This window comes from Rattus norvegicus, chromosome 16 (genome assembly GCF_021556685.1).
Source record: "Rattus norvegicus strain SHRSP/BbbUtx chromosome 16, alternate assembly SHRSP_T2T, whole genome shotgun sequence".
Classification (NCBI taxonomy): domain Eukaryota; kingdom Metazoa; phylum Chordata; class Mammalia; order Rodentia; family Muridae; genus Rattus; species Rattus norvegicus.
Window position 1 is genome coordinate 13,649,101 of NC_141549.1, and position 18,472 is coordinate 13,667,572.

An 18,472-nucleotide genomic window follows, 5' to 3' on the forward strand; every position below is an offset into this window, starting at 1 on the left:
TAGACACGTACCTGGTTTTCTCCATGGCTTTTGTTCACATGACCTTGGACCCAAAGCACTATCACAGGTATGGACTAAGGCTGGGTGTCCGTGTACCAGTGCACTTCCCCTAATAGGAGAGAAAATCGGCAAACTTTGGCCCACTTTGCTCCTCATCTGGACATGCAGGTTATCTCTTTCTGTATCTTCTTTCTTCTTACTCTCATCTGTGTGTGTTTTAATGCCTCTTCTGCATTATCACTAAAATAATCATAACTCTAACATATACACGAACACAAACCCACACCTAACAAGACACACGCACACACACACACACACACACACACACACACACACACACACACACACAGTAACACACAGGCACAATCACTCGATTTAGACAGGTTTTATTTTATTTTGTTTTGTTTTTACCTTTAATATCTCTCAGATTCACTAAATCATCTAGATTGTGGGAATTGAGGGCTATTCTTCCACGGAGATTTCAACTCGTATTTACATACATGACTAAGTATGACTCTAAGACATATTGGATGGTATGATCACATGAATGTACCTTTGTGGAACTCTCTGTACAGAGTGAGTCCATTTATCCAACTGAAATGCAATATCTACATTAATCTGTATCCATCATTCTCAAGACATGTAAACACCAACACACTGAATAAATGGGGAGGTAGATATTTATTTACTTTGGAGCATGATTTACAACTTGCCATGGGACAAGGGTGTAGGTTGGAAAATCTTGTCCAGAGGCACAGTGAAAACTCCAGAAATGGGTGCTGTGGAGTGTGTCTGGAGCTTGACAACCACAGTGTGTTCTGTGCCAGTTCTTCCAGGAGAAAGAGTGTATGCCCAGTCCTTCGAAGTCCCAGGAGTGGCAGGTACTGTGACTGTGGAGAGCATCAGCAAGTCACTTTGTGTAGAACCTACGGCTGTAGTCCCTGAATGCCTTGGCCATGAGTGGAGCAGGTCTCTTAGGTGGTGCCTTTTTTGGGCCTATTGCTCGAGAGGGCAGGCAGGAAAGCTTCTGGGATCCTGGATGGGTAGGAGCCTCAGGAAGACAGTGGGAAGTTGGTACAGTATCAGCCCTTCTGGGTCCAAGCTCCCCTTGTTGACCAGGGCTCTTGTGCTGGGTATGGAAGGAGGTCATGGTTGTCTGTCTTGCTTGCAGCCTCTTGGCCATTGAGTTTTGGATGCGGGCTCTGACGGCCTGAAGCCTCTCCTCTTGGGACTCCTGAAGACACAGGTGTGCAGAGGGCTTAGTCGAGCTCTGTCTTTGCTTGCTAGTCTGCGTCTGGCACTGTGTCTTCTCCTTGGACTGCCCAGGCTCAGTTTCTTCTTTGACCGATTGTCCGACAGTAGCATTCCTGATGACAGCCGGGGGCTTACCCAGGAGCCCTGGGTGGGATTCCTGAGGACAAGGGTCTGCTGGAAGACGCCCTGAATAGACTGGCGTTTTGTTGTTCTTTCTGAGATACCAGCCCCTAGGTGACGCTTCTCGATCCAGCTGAGAGGAAGAAGGCTGCGGGACACCATCCACAGCAAGGCAGGTTTGACCACAGCCCTGAGAATCTGGGCTAGCACAGTCAGCCGTGGGATTCTGCTCCTTGGATATTTGAGAATCACCTCGAGGAATCTTTGCGGGAGGCTCCCGAGCTTCCTCAAGCCAGGGGAGTTCACTCTTCCTCTTGCATGGTGGTGGGACCTGTAGAAGGAGATCAGCATTCAGAATTGAGGCAATCCAACACCCAACCTGTCCCAGTGGCTTCCTCCCACTCCCGGGGCCCTGATGAGTGTTGTTTCTGTGCCCCCCAATCACAAGCCACTTGTGTTTCTCTGACACAGGCCCTGGCTTTCTGGAGAGAGGCTTGGCTCCCTCATGATCAAAGGCCCCTCATGCTCAAAGGCTCCTCAAAGCTCGCACCCTGGATTCCTACCTGCCCTGGGTCCTGGACAGCTGGCTGCTGCTCAGAGCTCCTGTTTTCTGCTGGATCCAGGCTTGGACTCCTGGGCGTCTGTGGGTGAAAATCTCTGTTGGACTTGCAGCTAGGGCTCAGGCAATGGATCCAGCCTGGGTTGCATTTGCTGAGCCCAAAAAATACCTGTCCCCCAGCAACTCGGCTTACCTGGAATATTTGCTCCTGGTTTGTCTGTTCTAGACCAGTGCTCTGATGCGCTGTCCTGTGGCTCCTCAGCAATCCAAAGTCCAGGGAGTCTTGCTCTTGTTGGGGTCCCAGCACGAACCCCGGTGACCACTTGTCTACTAGGTCCTTAACAAAGGGGAGCAGGAGCTGCTGATTCTTCAACGTCTTTATGGTCTTTCTGAAGCCAATCTCTGCCAGGCTGTCGCACAGGATAGGCACAGAAGACAGTTTCTTCAGTGTTTTGTAGATCTTTCCTGGGTCGCTCTCTCGACACAGACAGTCCAGGATCTCCTGCAGGGCGCCTGCCTGAGAGCCTGGTTCCATGTCCACAGCCAAGGACACGAAGGGACACTCTTGGTTCGATCAGCACACTCGACCCAACTCGTCCGTGCCCTGCCTCTAGTGAGCTGGGTGCTGTCCTGAGCAGACCACAAGTTCAGAGAGAGGCCAACCGCCTAGTGCTCCTTTCCTCTCTTTGGTTTGCCATTTTATACCTGAGGCTGGCAGGTGGAACCTGGGCCACACCTCCTCCTCACTACGTCAGTTACTGACTGGTCCAATATGCAAATAGATGCATTCCTAGAGCCTTGTTCAAAGTGGCAGTCTAAGTAGGTCAAGGTCATACACATAAGACCAGATTGAATCAAAGTAATGGAAGAAAAACTGTGGGGAGGGTCGAATACATGGACACAGGGAAAGTATACTGAATAAAAGACCAATGGCTTCTGCTCTATGATCAAGAATAGACCAATGGGACCTCATATCATTTCAAAGTCTCTGCAAGCAAAGGACACTGTCATTAAGACCAAACAGCAGCCAACAGTTTGGGAGAAGATCTTTACCAATCCTACATACAATAGATGCCCTATATCCAAAAGACTCAAAGAACTCAAATAGTTACACTCCAGAGATTTAAATAACTCTCTTTAAAATGGGGTGCAGATCTAAACAAGAATTCTCATCTGAGAAACATCTAATGTCTGATAAGAACCTACAGATATTTGCAACATCCATAGGCATCAGGGAAATGCAAATCTGCAAAAAAATAAAATAATATAAAAAAAAACAAAAAAAACTAGAAAAAAAAAAAAGAAAAGAAAAGACCACGGAGATTCCGTAAGAGGGCAATCAGAATGGCTGAGATCACAAACTCAGATTATAGCAGTTGCTGGTGAGGATGTGGAGAAGCCTAGACACACCCTCTAAAATAAGTGGCTCTCTAAGCTGGAACAACCACTCTGGAAATCAGTTGGGAGTTTCCTCAGAAAATTAGAGATTGAATTACCTGAGGCCCAAGCTATACCAATCCTAGAATACACCGAGAAGATGCTCCAAACTTTGCAATGGACATTTGATCCACTATGTTCATAGCAGCATTGATTAGAATACCCAGAAGCTGGAAAGATATCAGGTGTCCATCAACAGAGGAAGGGATAAAGAAAACGTGGGACATATTCAGAATTGAATAATTACTATGCTACTAACAAAAAGCAAATCATGACATTCTAGTGCAAATGGATGGAACAAGAAATTATCCTCAGGGAGGTAAACCAAACACACCCACAAACACACAAAGAAAACAAAATAAAACAAAACAAAACAAAAGCAAAAACCAATAGAAACAAACCAACAATAACCTCAATAACAACCACAACAAAACATAGTCTTCACTCCCTTAGAAATGGATAGCAGACCAAGCTTGGAGTAGCCAGGATATAGTCCATACAATACCAGAACCTTAAGAGGAAGGACTTCCAAAGTGAGGATGTTTCAGTGCTTTTAGAAGGGGGAACCAACAATTTATTAGGAGGTGTAGTGAAAAATTCTGTGTGTCAAAGTGACATAAGCTTGCGTTATCCCAGAGAACAGAGACCCAGTTGAGGAAATGCCTCAGGAGACACAGGTGTAAGGCATTTCAACAACTAGGAACAACAAAGGAGGACACAGCTCAGTGTGAGTGGTATCATCTCTGGGGTGTTAGTCTTGGCTTCCCTAAGAGAGCAAACTGAGTAAGTTAGGGAACATAAGTCAGAAACAAACCTGTCACCAGGGCCACAGTATCAGCTTCTGCTTTCTGACCTGCTTGAGTTCGAGTCTTGACTTCCTTTGGTGCTGAATAAACCCTTTCCTCCCCAACTCTTTTCTTGGTCATGATGTTTGTGTGGGAATAAAAACCCTAACTAAGATGGGAAAACTGGAAAACTCAGTGTAGGGAAATGGGAAAGCATGGTTGGATGGGCAGGCACTCACCTCGCTAGAACAAGAGGAAGACAAAATGGATAGGGGTCTTATTTGAAAAAAAAAAGGCAGAACTGGATAATATTTGAAATGTATATATAATATATCCAATAAAAATGATTAAATAAAACGAACCAACACAAGATAGAAAAAGAAATAAAAACAGAAGGAAAGAAGAAATGATAGAAATAAGTAAAAAAAAAGGAACAGAAAGAGAGCATTAAAAGAAGAAAAGACAGATGGAATGAAGAAAGAAGTTACAAAGGAAGGGTGGAATAAAAGAAGGAAAAGGTTAGAAAGGAACAACTAGAATAACAAACAAAACAACAACAGGATGCAGTCTACTCTCCTCACAGTTTTCTGCACAATGCAAAACGTCATGGCAGCATTTTGACTAAGCTATTTGAGCCTTCATAGGGCAAGGATTTTTCCTGTGTAGGCCAACTTTCTTAAGCAACAAAGTGCTGCAAGCCTCTCTTGTCTTCTAATACCTTCCTTCTCCCCACATCTCCTGGCCATGGCTTTCCCCACAGGTACAAAGACCAAAAGCCAAGCCAGACCTTTGCATTTCCATTTTGACATTGGCCACCTGTGTCTCCACTTGCTGGGTTGTCAGGAGATTGCCCTTCATTTTGATTGAATCTCCTTCTGCTTGCCTCTCTGCCACTTTAGGTCTGTCTCTTTTTTCTTTACTATCAATGTTTATCTCCTTTTTGAAACTCTGTGTGACTACTCCATACTTCTTTTCTAAATAGGTAGACACGTACCTGGTTTTCTCCATGGCTTTTGTTCACATGACCTTGGACCCAAAGCACTATCACAGGTATGGACTAAGGCTGGGTGTCCGTGTACCAGTGCACTTCCCCTAATAGGAGAGAAAATCGGCAAACTTTGGCCCACTTTGCTCCTCATCTGGACATGCAGGTTATCTCTTTCTGTATCTTCTTTCTTCTTACTCTCATCTGTGTGTGTTTTAATGCCTCTTCTGCATTATCACTAAAATAATCATAACTCTAACATATACACGAACACAAACCCACACCTAACAAGACACACGCACACACACACACACACACACACACACACACACACACAGTAACACACAGGCACAATCACTCGATTTAGACAGGTTTTATTTTATTTTGTTTTGTTTTTACCTTTAATATCTCTCAGATTCACTAAATCATCTAGATTGTGGGAATTGAGGGCTATTCTTCCACGGAGATTTCAACTCGTATTTACATACATGACTAAGTATGACTCTAAGACATATTGGATGGTATGATCACATGAATGTACCTTTGTGGAACTCTCTGTACAGAGTGAGTCCATTTATCCAACTGAAATGCAATATCTACATTAATCTGTATCCATCATTCTCAAGACATGTAAACACCAACACACTGAATAAATGGGGAGGTAGATATTTATTTACTTTGGAGCATGATTTACAACTTGCCATGGGACAAGGGTGTAGGTTGGAAAATCTTGTCCAGAGGCACAGTGAAAACTCCAGAAATGGGTGCTGTGGAGTGTGTCTGGAGCTTGACAACCACAGTGTGTTCTGTGCCAGTTCTTCCAGGAGAAAGAGTGTATGCCCAGTCCTTCGAAGTCCCAGGAGTGGCAGGTACTGTGACTGTGGAGAGCATCAGCAAGTCACTTTGTGTAGAACCTACGGCTGTAGTCCCTGAATGCCTTGGCCATGAGTGGAGCAGGTCTCTTAGGTGGCGCCTTTTTTGGGCCTATTGCTCGAGAGGGCAGGCAGGAAAGCTTCTGGGATCCTGGATGGGTAGGAGCCTCAGGAAGACAGTGGGAAGTTGGTACAGTATCAGCCCTTCTGGGTCCAAGCTCCCCTTGTTGACCAGGGCTCTTGTGCTGGGTATGGAAGGAGGTCATGGTTGTCTGTCTTGCTTGCAGCCTCTTGGCCATTGAGTTTTGGATGCGGGCTCTGACGGCCTGAAGCCTCTCCTCTTGGGACTCCTGAAGACACAGGTGTGCAGAGGGCTTAGTCGAGCTCTGTCTTTGCTTGCTAGTCTGCGTCTGGCACTGTGTCTTCTCCTTGGACTGCCCAGGCTCAGTTTCTTCTTTGACCGATTGTCCGACAGTAGCATTCCTGATGACAGCCGGGGGCTTACCCAGGAGCCCTGGGTGGGATTCCTGAGGACAAGGGTCTGCTGGAAGACGCCCTGAATAGACTGGCGTTTTGTTGTTCTTTCTGAGATACCAGCCCCTAGGTGACGCTTCTCGATCCAGCTGAGAGGAAGAAGGCTGCGGGACACCATCCACAGCAAGGCAGGTTTGACCACAGCCCTGAGAATCTGGGCTAGCACAGTCAGCCGTGGGATTCTGCTCCTTGGATATTTGAGAATCACCTCGAGGAATCTTTGCGGGAGGCTCCCGAGCTTCCTCAAGCCAGGGGAGTTCACTCTTCCTCTTGCATGGTGGTGGGACCTGTAGAAGGAGATCAGCATTCAGAATTGAGGCAATCCAACACCCAACCTGTCCCAGTGGCTTCCTCCCACTCCCGGGGCCCTGATGAGTGTTGTTTCTGTGCCCCCCAATCACAAGCCACTTGTGTTTCTCTGACACAGGCCCTGGCTTTCTGGAGAGAGGCTTGGCTCCCTCATGATCAAAGGCCCCTCATGCTCAAAGGCTCCTCAAAGCTCGCACCCTGGATTCCTACCTGCCCTGGGTCCTGGACAGCTGGCTGCTGCTCAGAGCTCCTGTTTTCTGCTGGATCCAGGCTTGGACTCCTGGGCGTCTGTGGGTGAAAATCTCTGTTGGACTTGCAGCTAGGGCTCAGGCAATGGATCCAGCCTGGGTTGCATTTGCTGAGCCCAAAAAATACCTGTCCCCCAGCAACTCGGCTTACCTGGAATATTTGCTCCTGGTTTGTCTGTTCTAGACCAGTGCTCTGATGCGCTGTCCTGTGGCTCCTCAGCAATCCAAAGTCCAGGGAGTCTTGCTCTTGTTGGGGTCCCAGCACGAACCCCGGTGACCACTTGTCTACTAGGTCCTTAACAAAGGGGAGCAGGAGCTGCTGATTCTTCAACGTCTTTATGGTCTTTCTGAAGCCAATCTCTGCCAGGCTGTCGCACAGGATAGGCACAGAAGACAGTTTCTTCAGTGTTTTGTAGATCTTTCCTGGGTCGCTCTCTCGACACAGACAGTCCAGGATCTCCTGCAGGGCGCCTGCCTGAGAGCCTGGTTCCATGTCCACAGCCAAGGACACGAAGGGACACTCTTGGTTCGATCAGCACACTCGACCCAACTCGTCCGTGCCCTGCCTCTAGTGAGCTGGGTGCTGTCCTGAGCAGACCACAAGTTCAGAGAGAGGCCAACCGCCTAGTGCTCCTTTCCTCTCTTTGGTTTGCCATTTTATACCTGAGGCTGGCAGGTGGAACCTGGGCCACACCTCCTCCTCACTACGTCAGTTACTGACTGGTCCAATATGCAAATAGATGCATTCCTAGAGCCTTGTTCAAAGTGGCAGTCTAAGTAGGTCAAGGTCATACACATAAGACCAGATTGAATCAAAGTAATGGAAGAAAAACTGTGGGGAGGGTCGAATACATGGACACAGGGAAAGTATACTGAATAAAAGACCAATGGCTTCTGCTCTATGATCAAGAATAGACCAATGGGACCTCATATCATTTCAAAGTCTCTGCAAGCAAAGGACACTGTCATTAAGACCAAACAGCAGCCAACAGTTTGGGAGAAGATCTTTACCAATCCTACATACAATAGATGCCCTATATCCAAAAGACTCAAAGAACTCAAATAGTTACACTCCAGAGATTTAAATAACTCTCTTTAAAATGGGGTGCAGATCTAAACAATAATTCTCATCTGAGGAACATCTAATGTCTGATAAGAACCTACAGATATTTGCAACATCCATAGGCATAAGGGAAATGCAAATCTGCAAAAAAATAAAATAATATAAAAAAAAACAAAAAAAAAACTAGAAAAAAAAAAAAAGAAAAGAAAAGACCACAGAGATTCCGTAAGAGGGCAGTCAGAATGGCTGAGATCACAAACTCAGATTATAACAGTTGCTGGTGAGGATGTGGAGAAGCCTAGACACACCCTCTAAAATAAGTGGCTCTCTAAGCTGGAACAACCACTCTGGAAATCAGTTGGGAGTTTCCTCAGAAAATTAGAGATTGAATTACCTGAGGCCCAAGCTATACCAATCCTAGAATACACCGAGATGATGCTCCAAACTTTGCAATGGACATTTGATCCTCTATGTTCTTAACAGCATTGATTAGAATACCCAGAAGCTGGAAAGACATCAGGTGTCCATCAACAGAGGAAGGGATAAAGAAAATGTGGGACATATTCAGAATTGAATAATTACTATGCTACTAACAAAAAGCAAATCATGACATTCTAGTGCAAATGGATGGAACAAGAAATTATCCTCAGGGAGGTAAACCAAACACACCCACAAACACACAAAGAAAACAAAACAAAACAAAACAAAACAAAAGCAAAAACCAATAGAAACAAACCAACAATAACCTCAATAACAACCATAACAAAACATACTCTTCACTCCCTTAGAAATGGATAGTAGACCAAGCTTGGAGTAGCCAGGATATAGTCCATACAATACCAGAACCTTAAGAGGAAGGACTACCAAAGTGAGGATGTTTCAGTGCTTTTAGAAGGGGGAACCAACAATTTATTAGGAGGTGTAGTGAAAAATTCTGTGTGTCAAAGTGACATAAGCTTGCGTTATCCCAGAGATCAGAGACCCAGTTGAGGAAGTGCCTCAGGAGACACAGGTGTAAGGCATTTCAACAACTAGGAACAACAAAGGAGGACACAGCTCAGTGTGAGTGGTATCATCTCTGGGGTGTTAGTCTTGGCTTCCCTAAGAGAGCAAACTGAGTAAGTTAGGGAACATAAGTCAGAAACAAACCTGTCACCAGGGCCACAGTATCAGCTTCTGCTTTCTGACCTGCTTGAGTTCGAGTCTTGACTTCCTTTGGTGCTGAATAAACCCTTTCCTCCCCAACTCTTTTCTTGGTCATGATGTTTGTGTGGGAATAAAAACCCTAACTAAGATGGGAAAACTGGAAAACTCAGTGTAGGGAAATGGGAAAGCATGGTTGGATGGGCAGGCACTCACCTCGCTAGAACAAGAGGAAGACAAAATGGATAGGGGTCTTATTTGAAAAAAAAAAAGGCAGAACTGGATAATATTTGAAATGTATATATAATATATCCAATAAAAATGATTAAATAAAATGAACCAACACAAGATAGAAAAAGAAATAAAAACGGAAGGAAAGAAGAAATGATAGAAATAAGTAAAAAAAAAAAGGAACAGAAAGAGAGCATTAAAAGAAGAAAAGACAGATGGAATGAAGAAAGAAGTTACAAAGGAAGGGTGGAATAAAAGAAGGAAAAGGTTAGAAAGGAACAACTAGAATAACAAACAAAACAACAACAGGATGCAGTCTACTCTCCTCACAGTTTTCTGCACAATGCAAAACGTCATGGCAGCATTTTGACTAAGCTATTTGAGCCTTCATAGGGCAAGGATTTTTCCTGTGTAGGCCAACTTTCTTAAGCAACAAAGTGCTGCAAGCCTCTCTTGTCTTCTAATACCTTCCTTCTCCCCACATCTCCTGGCCATGGCTTTCCCCACAGGTACAAAGACCAAAAGCCAAGCCAGACCTTTGCATTTCCATTTTGACATTGGCCACCTGTGTCTCCACTTGCTGGGTTGTCAGGAGATTGCCCTTCATTTTGATTGAATCTCCTTCTGCTTGCCTCTCTGCCACTTTAGGTCTGTCTCTTTTTTCTTTACTATCAATGTTTATCTCCTTTTTGAAACTCTGTGTGACTACTCAATACTTCTTTTCTAAATAGGTAGACACGTACTTGGTTTTCTCCATGGCTTTTGTTCACATGACCTTGGACCCAAAGCACTATCACAGGTATGGACTAAGGCTGGGTGTCCGTGTACCAGTGCACTTCCCCTAATAGGAGAGAAAATCGGCAAACTTTGGCCCACTTTGCTCCTCATCTGGACATGCAGGTTATCTCTTTCTGTATCTTCTTTCTTCTTACTCGCATCTGTGTGTGTTTTAATGCCTCTTCTGCATTATCACTAAAATAATCATAACTCTAACATATACACGAACACAAACCCACACCTAACAAGACACACACACACACACACACACACACACACACACACACACACACACTCACACACACACAGTAACACACAGGCACAATCACTCGATTTAGACAGGTTTTATTTTATTTTGTTTTGTTTTTACCTTTAATATCTCTCAGATTCACTAAATCATCTAGATTGTGGGAATTGAGGGCTATTCTTCCACGGAGATTTCAACTCGTATTTACATACATGACTAAGTATGACTCTAAGACATATTGGATGGTATGATCACATGAATGTACCTTTGTGGAACTCTCTGTACAGAGTGAGTCCATTTATCCAACTGAAATGCAATATCTACATTAATCTGTATCCATCATTCTCAAGACATGTAAACACCAACACACTGAATAAATGGGGAGGTAGATATTTATTTACTTTGGAGCATGATTTACAACTTGCCATGGGACAAGGGTGTAGGTTGGAAAATCTTGTCCAGAGGCACAGTGAAAACTCCAGAAAAGGGTGCTGTGGAGTGTGTCTGGAGCTTGACAACCACAGTGTGTTTTGTGCCAGTTCTTCCAGGAGAAAGAGTGTATGCCCAGTCCTTCGAAGTCCCAGGAGTGGCAGGTACTGTGACTGTGGAGAGCATCAGCAAGTCACTTTGTGTAGAACCTACGGCTGTAGTCCCTGAATGCCTTGGCCATGAGTGGAGCAGGTCTCTTAGGTGGCGCCTTTTTTGGGCCTATTGCTCGAGAGGGCAGGCAGGAAAGCTTCTGGGATCCTGGATGGGTAGGAGCCTCAGGAAGACTGTGGGAAGTTGGTACAGTATCAGCCCTTCTGGGTCCAAGCTCCCCTTGTTGACCAGGGCTCTTGTGCTGGGTATGGAAGGAGGTCATGGTTGTCTGTCTTGCTTGCAGCCTCTTGGCCATTGAGTTTTGGATGCGGGCTCTGACGGCCTGAAGCCTCTCCTCTTGGGACTCCTGAAGACACAGGTGTGCAGAGGGCTTAGTCAAGCTCTGTCTTTGCTTGCTAGTCTGCGTCTGGCACTGTGTCTTCTCCTTGGACTGCCCAGGCTCAGTTTCTTCTTTGACCGATTGTCCGACAGTAGCATTCCTGATGACAGCCGGGGGCTTACCCAGGAGCCCTGGGTGGGATTCCTGAGGACAAGGGTCTGCTGGAAGACGCCCTGAATAGACTGGCGTTTTGTTGTTCTTTCTGAGATATCAGCCCCTAGGTGACGCTTCTCGATCCAGCTGAGAGGAAGAAGGCTGCGGGACACCATCCACAGCAAGGCAGGTTTGACCACAGCCCTGAGAATCTGGGCTAGCACAGTCAGCCGTGGGATTCTGCTCCCTGGATATTTGAGAATCACCTCGAGGAATCTTTGCGGGAGGCTCCCGAGCTTCCTCAAGACAGGGGAGTTCACTCTTCCTCTTGCATGGTGGTGGGACCTGTAGAAGGAGATCAGCATTCAGAATTGAGGCAATCCAACACCCAACCTGTCCCAGTGGCTTCCTCCCACTCCCGGGGCCCTGATGAGTGTTGTTTCTGTGCCCCCCAATCACAAGCCACTTGTGTTTCTCTGACACAGGCCCTGGCTTTCTGGAGAGAGGCTTGGCTCCCTCATGATCAAAGGCCCCTCATGCTCAAAGGCTCCTCAAAGCTCGCACCCTGGATTCCTACCTGCCCTGGGTCCTGGACAGCTGGCTGCTGCTCAGAGCTCCTGTTTTCTGCTGGATCCATGCTTGGACTCCTGGGCGTCTGTGGGTGAAAATCTCTGTTGGACTTGCAGCTAGGGCTCAGGCAATGGATCCAGCCTGGGTTGCATTTGCTGAGCCCAAAAAATACCTGTCCCCCAGCAACTCGGCTTACCTGGAATATTTGCTCCTGGTTTGTCTCTTCTAGACCAGTGCTCTGATGCGCTGTCCTGTGGCTCCTCAGCAATCCAAAGTCCAGGGAGTCTTGCTCTTGTTGGGGTCCCAGCACGAACCCCGGTGACCACTTGTCTACTAGGTCCTTAACAAAGGGGAGCAGGAGCTGCTGATTCTTCAACGTCTTTATGGTCTTTCTGAAGCCAATCTCTGCCAGGCTGTCGCACAGGATAGGCACAGAAGACAGTTTCTTCAGTGTTTTGTAGATCTTTCCTGGGTCGCTCTCTCGACACAGACAGTCCAGGATCTCCTGCAGGGCGCCTGCCTGAGAGCCTGGTTCCATGTCCACAGCCAAGGACACGAAGGGACACTCTTGGTTCGATCAGCACACTCGACCCTACTCGTCTGTGCCCTGCCTCTAGTGAGCTGGGTGCTGTCCTGAGCAGACCACAAGTTCAGAGAGAGGCCAACCGCCTAGTGCTCCTTTCCTCTCTTTGGTTTGCCATTTTATACCTGAGGCTGGCAGGTGGAACCTGGGCCACACCTCCTCCTCACTACGTCAGTTACTGACTGGTCCAATATGCAAATAGATGCATTCCTAGAGCCTTGTTCAAAGTGACAGTCTAAGTAGGTCAAGGTCATACACATAAGACCAGATTGAATCAAAGGAATGGAAGAAAAACTGTGGGGAGGGTCGAATACATGGACACAGGGAAAGTATACTGAATAAAAGACCAATGGCTTCTGCTCTATGATCAAGAATAGACCAATGGGACCTCATATCATTTCAAAGTCTCTGCAAGCAAAGGACACTGTCATTAAGACCAAACAGCAGCCAACAGTTTGGGAGAAGATCTTTACCAATCCTACATACAATAGATGCCCTATATCCAAAAGACTCAAAGAACTCAAATAGTTAAACTCCAGAGAATTAAATAACTCTCTTTAAAATGGGGTGCATATCTAAACAAGAATTCTCATCTGAGGAACATCTAATGTCTGATAAGAACCTACAGATATTTGCAACATCCATAGGCATCAGGGAAATGCAAATCTGCAAAAAAATAAAATAATATAAAAAAAAAACAAAAAAAACTAGAAAAAAAAAAAAGAAAAGAAAAGACCACAGAGATTCCGTAGGAGGGCAGTCAGAATGGCTGAGATCACAAACTCAGATTATAACAGTTGCTGGTGAGGATGTGGAGAAGCCTAGACACACCTCTAAAATAAGTGGCTCTCTAAGCTGGAACAACCACTCTGGAAATCAGTTGGGAGTTTCCTCAGAAAATTAGAGATTGAGTTACCGGAGGCCCAAGCTATACCAATCCTAGAATACACCGAGAAGATGCTCCAAACTTTGCAATGGACATTTGATCCACTATGTTCATAGCAGCATTGATTAGAATACCCAGAAGCTGGAAAGATATCAGGTGTCCATCAACAGAGGAAGGGATAAAGAAAACGTGGGGCATATTAAAAATTGAATAATTACTATGCTACTAACAAAAAGCAAATCATGACATTCTAGTGCAAATGGATGGAACAAGAAATTATCCTCAGGGAGGTAAACCAAACACACGCAAAAACACACAAAGAAAACAAAACAAAACAAAACAAAAGCAAAAACCAATAGAAACAAACCAACAATAACCTCAATAACAACCACAACAAAACATAGTCTTCACTCCCTTAGAAATGGATAGTAGACCAAGCTTGGAGTAGCCAGGATATAGTCCATACAATATCAGAACCTTAAGAGGAAGGACTTCCAAAGTGAGGATGTTTCAGTGCTTTTAGAAGGGGGAACCAATAATTTATTAGGAGGTGTAGTGAAAAATTGTGTGTGTCAAACTGACATAAGCTGGCGTTATCCCAGAGAACAGAGACCCAGTTGAGGAAATGCCTCAGGAGACACAGGTGTAAGGCATTTCAACAACTAGGAACAACAAAGGAGGACACAGCTCAGTGTGAGTGGTAACATCGCTGGGGTGTTAGTCTTGGCTTCCCTAAGAGAGCAAGCTGAGTAAGGTAGGGGACATAAGTCAGTAACAAACCTGCCGCCAGGGCCACAGTATCATCTTCTGCTTTCTGACCTGCCTGAGTTCGAGTCTTGACTTCCTTTGGTGCTGAATAAACCCTTTCCTCCCCAACTCTCTTCTTGGTCATGATGTTTGTGTGGGAATAAAAACCCTAAGTAAGATGGGAAAATTGGAAAACTCAGTGTAGGGAAATGGGAAAACATGGTTGGATGGGCAGGCACTCACCTCGCTAGAACTAGAGGAAGACAAAATGGATAGGGGTCTTATTTGAAAAAAAAAGGCAGAACTGGATAATATTTGAAATGTATATATAATATGTCCAATAAAAATGATTAAATAAAACGAACCAACACAAGATAGAAAAAGAAATAAAAACAGAAGGAAAGAAAAATGATAGAAATAAGTAAAAAAAAGGGAACAGAAAGAGAGCATTAAAAGAAGAAAAGACAGATGGAATGAAGAAAGAAGTTACAAAGGAAGGGTGGAATAAAAGAAGGAAAAGGTTAGAAAGGAACAACTAGAATAACAAACAAAACCACAACAGGATGCAGTCTACTCTCCTCACAGTTTTCTGCACAATGCAAAACGTCATGGCAGCATTTTGACTAAGCTATTTGAGCCTTCATAGGGCAAGGATTTTTCCTGTGTAGGCCAACTTTCTTAAGCAACAAAGTGCTGCAAGCCTCTCTTTTCTTCTAATACCTTCCTTCTCCCCACATCTCCTGGCCATGGCTTTCCCCACAGGTACAAAGACCAAAAGCCAAGCCAGACCTTTGCATTTCCATTTTGACATTGGCCACCTGTGTCTCCACTTGCTGGGTTGTCAGGAGATTGCCCTTCATTTTGATTGAATCTCCTTCTGCTTGCCTCTCTGCCACTTTAGGTCTGTCTCTTTTTTCTTTACTATCAATGTTTATCTCCTTTTTGAAACTCTGTGTGACTACTCCATACTTCTTTTCTAAATAGGTAGACACGTACCTGGTTTTCTCCATGGCTTTTGTTCACATGACCTTAGACCCAAAGCACTATCACAGGTATGGACTAAGGCTGGGTGTCCGTGTACCAGTGCACTTCCCCTAATAGGAGAGAAAATCGGCAAACTTTGGCCCACTTTGCTCCTCATCTGGACATGCAGGTTATCTCTCTCTGTACCTTCTTTCTTCTTACTCTCATCTGTGTGTGTTTTAATGCCTCTTCTGCATTATCACTAAAATAATCATAACTCTAACATATACACGAACACAAACCCACACCTAACAAGACACACGCACACACACACACACACACACACACACACACACACACACAAACACACAGTAACACACAGGCACAATCACTCGATTTAGACAGGTTTTATTTTATTTTGTTTTGTTTTTACCTTTAATATCTCTCAGATTCACTAAATCATCTAGATTGTGGGAATTGAGGGCTAGTCTTCCACGGAGATTTCAACTCGTATTTACATACATGACTAAGTATGACTCTAAGACATATTGGATGGTATGATCACATGAATGTACCTTTGTGGAACTCTCTGTACAGAGTGAGTCCATTTATCCAACTGAAATGCAATATCTACATTAATCTGTATCCATCATTCTCAAGACATGTAAACACCAACACACTGAATAAAGGGGGAGGTAGATATTTATTTACTTTGGAGCATGATTTACAACTTGCCATGGGACAAGGGTGTAGGTTGGAAAATCTTGTCCAGAGGCACAGTGAAAACTCCAGAAAAGGGTGCTGTGGAGTGTGTCTGGAGCTTGACAACCACAGTGTGTTCTGTGCCAGTTCTTCCAAGAGAAAGAGTGTATGCCCAGTCCTTCGAAGTCCCAGGAGTGGCAGGTACTGTGACTGTGGAGAGCATCAGCAAGTCACTTTGTGTAGAACCTACGGCTGTAGTCTCTGAATGCCTTGGCCATGAGTGGAGCAGGTCTCTTAGGTGGCGCCTTTTTTGGGCCTATTGCTCGAGAGGGCAGGCAGGAAAGCTTCTGGGATCCTGGATGGGTAGGAGCCTCAGGAAGACTGTGGGAAGTTGGTACAGTATCAGCCCTTCTGGGTCCAAGCTCCCCTTGTTGACCAGGGCTCTTGTGCTGGGTATGGAAGGAGGTCATGGTTGTCTGTCTTGCTTGCAGCCTCTTGGCCATTGAGTTTTGGATGCGGGCTCTGACGGCCTGAAGCCTCTCCTCTTGGGACTCCTGAAGACACAGGTGTGCAGAGGGCTTAGTCAAGCTCTGTCTTTGCTTGCTAGTCTGCGTCTGGCACTGTGTCTTCTCCTTGGACTGCCCAGGCTCAGTTTCTTCTTTGACCGATTGTCCGACAGTAGCATTCCTGATGACAGCCGGGGGCTTACCCAGGAGCCCTGGGTGGGATTCCTGAGGACAAGGGTCTGCTGGAAGACGCCCTGAATAGACTGGCGTTTTGTTGTTCTTTCTGAGATACCAGCCCCTAGGTGACGCTTCTCGATCCAGCTGAGAGGAAGAAGGCTGCGGGACACCATCCACAGCAAGGCAGGTTTGACCACAGCCCTGAGAATCTGGGCTAGCACAGTCAGCCGTGGGATTCTGCTCCCTGGATATTTGAGAATCACCTCGAGGAATCTTTGCGGGAGGCTCCCGAGCTTCCTCAAGCCAGAGGAGTTCACTCTTCCTCTTGCATGGTGGTGGGACCTGTAGAAGGAGATCAGCATTCAGAATTGAGGCAATCCAACACCCAACCTGTCCCAGTGGCTTCCTCCCACTCCCGGGGCCCTGATGAGTGTTGTTTCTGTGCCCCCCAATCACAAGCCACTTGTGTTTCTCTGACACAGGCCCTGGCTTTCTGGAGAGAGGCTTGGCTCCCTCATGATCAAAGGCCCCTCATGCTCAAAGGCTCCTCAAAGCTCGCACCCTGGATTCCTACCTGCCCTGGGTCCTGGACAGCTGGCTGCTGCTCAGAGCTCCTGTTTTCTGCTGGATCCAGGCTTGGACTCCTGGGCGTCTGTGGGTGAAAATCTCTGTTGGACTTGCAGCTAGGGCTCAGGCAATGGATCCAGCCTGGGTTGCATTTGCTGAGCCCAAAAAATACCTGTCCCCCAGCAACTCGGCTTACCTGGAATATTTGCTTCTGGTTTGTCTGTTCTAGACCAGTGCTCTGATGCGCTGTCCTGTGGCTCCTCAGCAATCCAAAGTCCAGGGAGTCTTGCTCTTGTTGGGGTCCCAGCACGAACCCCGGTGACCACTTGTCTACTAGGTCCTTAACAAAGGGGAGCAGGAGCTGCTGATTCTTCAATGTCTTTATGGTCTTTCTGAAGCCAATCTCTGCCAGGCTGTCGCACAGGATAGGCACAGAAGACAGTTTCTTCAGTGTTTTGTAGATCTTTCCTGGGTCGCTCTCTCGACACAGACAGTCCAGGATCTCCTGCAGGGCGCCTGCCTGAGAGCCTGGTTCCATGTCCACAGCCAAGGACACGAAGGGACACTCTTGGTTCGATCAGCACACTCGACCCAACTCGTCCGTGCCCTGCCTCTAGTGAGCTGGGTGCTGTCCTGAGCAGACCACAAGTTCAGAGAGAGGCCAACCGCCTAGTGCTCCTTTCCTCTCTTTGGTTTGCCATTTTATACCTGAGGCTGGCAGGTGGAACCTGGGCCACACCTCCTCCTCACTACGTCAGTTACTGACTGGTCCAATATGCAAATAGATGCATTCCTAGAGCCTTGTTCAAAGTGGCAGTCTAAGTAGGTCAAGGTCATACACATAAGACCAGATTGAATCAAAGGAATGGAAGAAAAACTGTGGGGAGGGTCGAATACATGGACACAGGGAAAGTATACTGAATAAAAGACCAATGGCTTCTGCTCTATGATCAAGAATAGACCAATGGGACCTCATATCATTTCAAAGTCTCTGCAAGCAAAGGACACTGTCATTAAGACCAAACAGCAGCCAACAGTTTGGGAGAAGATCTTTACCAATCCTACATGCAATAGATGCCCTATATCCAAAAGACTCAAAGAACTCAAATAGTTACACTCCAGAGATTTAAATAAG

At 45.9% G+C, this 18,472-nt stretch overlaps 4 pseudogenes; all 4 read right to left on the reverse strand.

The window, feature by feature from the left end:
- Positions 1-702: 702 nt before the first annotated feature.
- On the reverse strand, positions 703-2,530 carry LOC120097456 (elongin-A3 member D-like; annotated as a pseudogene).
- A 3,300-nt stretch (positions 2,531-5,830) lies between these two features.
- LOC120097457 (elongin-A3 member D-like) lies at positions 5,831-7,658 on the reverse strand (annotated as a pseudogene).
- Positions 7,659-10,978: 3,320 nt separating this feature from the next.
- LOC148000397 (uncharacterized) lies at positions 10,979-12,744 on the reverse strand (annotated as a pseudogene).
- Positions 12,745-16,109: 3,365 nt separating this feature from the next.
- LOC148000398 (uncharacterized) lies at positions 16,110-17,937 on the reverse strand (annotated as a pseudogene).
- Positions 17,938-18,472: the final 535 nt, after the last annotated feature.